Raw genomic sequence first — 3,960 nt, forward strand, 5'->3', positions numbered from 1 at the left:
TTGTTATTCCTGTGGTCTAACAGAGAGTATTTCACCTTATAAACCCTAAACAGGTTGTTATTCCTGTGGTCTAACAGAGAGTATTTCACCTTATAGACCCTAAACAGGCTGTTATTCCTGTGGTCCACTCCATGATTCTTAACTCATACACTTTTTGTCAAATTCAGTGAATAGCTCCTCTTGTCCCTCTAGTACTAAAGCTCTGGTGTTCGCACACAGTCCTAGTTCTACAAATGGGAAACAAACAAAGTGGCTCAGAACGAGCCTGACAGTTTGGTGCTTTTGCAGTTTTTCTCAGTCGCGTTGGCACTGAAATTATTCTTAACATTTTTCAAAACAGTAGCCCATGCGCATGGCTCGAAGAAATGATAGGCTACAGATTATACCATATCATTGCCAACTAACTGAACAGTAGCCTATACTTTATTCCTAGTATAGAGCTCAAACCGTACACATTGAGCTATTTTTTAACGATAGATCTGCTGGAGAGGCACATTACCGGACACTTATTGGATTTGTCCACCAGCCGGCTAGTACTGACTATTCTGACAGAACACAAAGTAATGGGAGTTCCAGCATAATTCCACGGGCATTCGAGTATTTAAGACAACAAAAGCTAAACCTAACACAGTACAGTACAGTACAGCAAGCTATACGCCAAGGCTAGATACTTCAACAGATGTCCAGAAGCTCGACGGAGCTCAGTCAAATCCGGTGAACAGAGTCGAACTATCCGAGCCACAAGCCCGGAGCAACACCAAAAGCAAGGTCGCTGTCTTAACGTCCCCCAAACCGGAAAGCGATGATACCGATAACACGCAGAAAAATTCCAAGTGGTAACGGGAAAAGAATCAGCGATGCTGACTACGAAAAGAAACCCAAAGCACCGGAGTCAAGCTATCCGAAAACTTTTTTCTTTAGACTCAGTTATTTTTAGGTGTACGGTGTCCAGCATTGACTTCAGTTCACTCCATTTGAAGTTATCCGAAGTTATTGCGCGACTGTCTTTATTAAAATAGACCCTGTGCACCGTGTCTCCGTGGAGGGAGTGCAACTCGCATTCAAATAACAACTCTGTTTTAATTGGTGGATCAGAAACGAAAGTGTGTATTTGATTTGTTTGTGTCAGTCCAGCCCCTTGCATTTTGCCACGGAGGGAGCTTTCACTAACCCCCCCCCCCCCCCCCCCCCGCGCAACCCATATGCACAGACACACACAAATACACACTTTGAGAACCACTGGCATATACTAATACTATAGGCGCTTTCTATATCTATTGGTACAACTCGTTTTCCCCATATTAGTCTGAATCACATCACACATACTGGATATTCCCTTTTCATAAACTAACATTACTCATATTCCCCATAATAATCTGAATCACATCACACATACTGGTGATATTCCCTTTTCATATAATAACATTACTCATATTCCCCATATTAATCTGAATCATATCACACATACTGGTGATATTCCCTTTCCATAAACTATCATTACTCATATTCCCTCATTCCTTCTGATTCCCATGTTGTCCCTCGCTCACTCTACTCACTGAGAACAGCAGACATTCAACAGGCTCTACACACCACAATAATAAGACTGTGTTTACTGTTACAGTTAAGATCAGACAAGATCAATCATTAATTCATATTACATGTGTGTGATTTAAAAACTAAAAACAAAAACTCAAGTTTCAGATAGAACAGCACAGTGTTAGTGTGAGTGTCTAGTGCATGTCTTTTAACTGCAGTTTAATGATGAACACAATAAAACACATGATATCAGTGTGATTGCATGTGACTTGTAGACACCTCATTCAATATCTTATTTTTTTTCTCCACATTAATATTAAATTGTAATATGTCTACATATATTCCAAAATAGCTGTAAGCAAATTATTCCTGCAGACCACGCATGGAACGTGTTGCCTGTCTACTTTTAACCTGAATTTCAGGATCAAAACCTGTGTGTACATCACTGATCTGGGGTCAGTCTCTGTGTATCTGACAGGTACAGTCCACACCCACAACTGGGACTTTGAACTGAACTCCAGAGGAGTCATTGGCAGCAGTGATAGGGGAACTGGTCTGGCAACTACGGCCGACCAATCAGAATAATTCTTTACCATAGTCCCGCCCTCTGACTGACTGACACCAGAGGAGGAAATGAAGTTGCAGGTTGATTCTCCGTCCTCCACTAGACGCTGTCATGTTCATGTGGGAAACGTTTATTAGAACCTTTTTTAAAAACTGTGTTTAGACTAAAGAGGAAAACAGTTTGGGCTTAAAGTGAAGCTGGTGAGGCTGAAGTTCTTGTGGATTAAAGTTTGAATCAGGGAAGACTCAGAGTTAGGGACTGACTCGACTCAGACTGTTGAAAGTGAAAGCAAATCTGCTCAAACAGCCTTCAGACAGGACAGTGTAGTGTAAAGACAAAATGGCGTCTAAACTTGAAGAGGATCTCTGCTGTCCTTTGTGCTGTGACTTCTTCAAGGATCCTGTCATTTTGACCTGTGCTCACAGTGTGTGTAAAGCCTGTCTGCAGCAGTTCTGGGACACCAAAGGATCCAGAGAATGTCCCTACTGCAGGAGAAAGTGCTCAAAGGACTTCTACCCTCCTAACATGGCGTTAAGGAACCTGTGTGAGACCTTCTTACAGGAGAGGAGTCAGAGAGCTTCAGCAGGGTCTGAGGTGCTCTGCAGTCTGCACAGTGAGAAACTCAAGCTCTTCTGTCTGGAGGATAAACAGCCTGTGTGTCTGATGTGTCGAGACTCAAAAACACACAAAACCCACAACTTCAGTCCCATAGATGAAGCAGCACTGGACTGTAAGGTAAGAATCTACTCTGGTAATACTGGAGATGGGCTCTAAAAAACACATCTTGAGAAACTCAAGCTCTTCTGTTTAGATGATAAGCAGTCTGTGTGTTATGTGTGTCGGGACTCAAAAACACACAAAACCTACAACTTCAGTCCCATCAATGAGGCTGCACTAGGTATTAAGGTATGAATGCTCAGATGAGTTTAATAATGCTTACACATAATGTTATCTATTCATAATCCATAATTACTCAATGTCAACACCAGTAGAGTGCAAACCTGTGTTTACTGCAGTAATTGTTACCCAGTAAAGTGTGTGTGTATTTCAGGAGGAACTCAAGATCAAACTGGAGCCCCTAAGAAATAAATTCAAGACCTTTGAAGAAGTTAAACTCATCTGTGACCAAACAACAGCACACATTAAGGTGAGATATGGACCCGATTCAAAAGACGCAGGAGTTTTCATTTCAGCAACAAGAAAAATAATTTTTTTATTACTGTGTGTGTGATAATCCAGACTCAGACCCAGCACACAGAGAAACAGATCAAGGAGGAGTTTGAGAAGCTTCACAAGTTTCTACGAGATGAGGAGGCAGCCAGGATAGTTGCACTGAGGGAGGAAGAGGAGCAGAAGATTCAGATGATGAAGGAGAAGATTAAGAAGATGAGCAGAGAGATCTCATCTCTTTCAGACACAATCAGAGCCATAGAAGAGGAGTTGATAAATGATGACAACACATTCCTGCAGGTAAGAACTGGTCCTGTTTTTCTTTTTTCCTAAAGCAGTGTCTTTAACAGGAGTAAATCATTTCTGATTCCAATATTAAAACAGGTTTATACACTGTATGTATGGAAATTATAATAATATAGGGTTCCATGAATGGGTCAGTGGCTAAAAAGCTATGCATTATGTAAACAACACACTCAGGATTACAGGTTCTATAGTAGTTTATAATAATCTGACAAACCAACACACTTAACCATAGACGGCAAGTAATACTGATTTAGAAGTTCCTGCTTTTCATATTACTTGATATATTAATTAATGTAAGTGTTGAGATCCTGGAAACATTACTGGCATTGATAGTTTGCTTAAGTTTCCTTTAAGTGATTAGTGTAGGAGAATTTAACGTCAAG

At 40.8% G+C, this 3,960-nt stretch overlaps 1 long non-coding RNA gene across 1 annotated transcript; it reads left to right on the forward strand.

Annotated features, from left to right (window-relative positions):
* Positions 1-2,765: 2,765 nt before the first annotated feature.
* Positions 2,766-3,383, forward strand: LOC116223744. The gene is made up of 3 exons (XR_004165243.2): positions 2,766-2,836; positions 3,153-3,248; positions 3,341-3,383. It is a non-coding gene; the product is annotated as an uncharacterized LOC116223744 (long non-coding RNA).
* Positions 3,384-3,960: the final 577 nt, after the last annotated feature.

This window comes from Clupea harengus, chromosome 2, assembly GCF_900700415.2.
Source record: "Clupea harengus chromosome 2, Ch_v2.0.2, whole genome shotgun sequence".
NCBI classification, from domain to species: Eukaryota; Metazoa; Chordata; class Actinopteri; order Clupeiformes; family Clupeidae; genus Clupea; species Clupea harengus.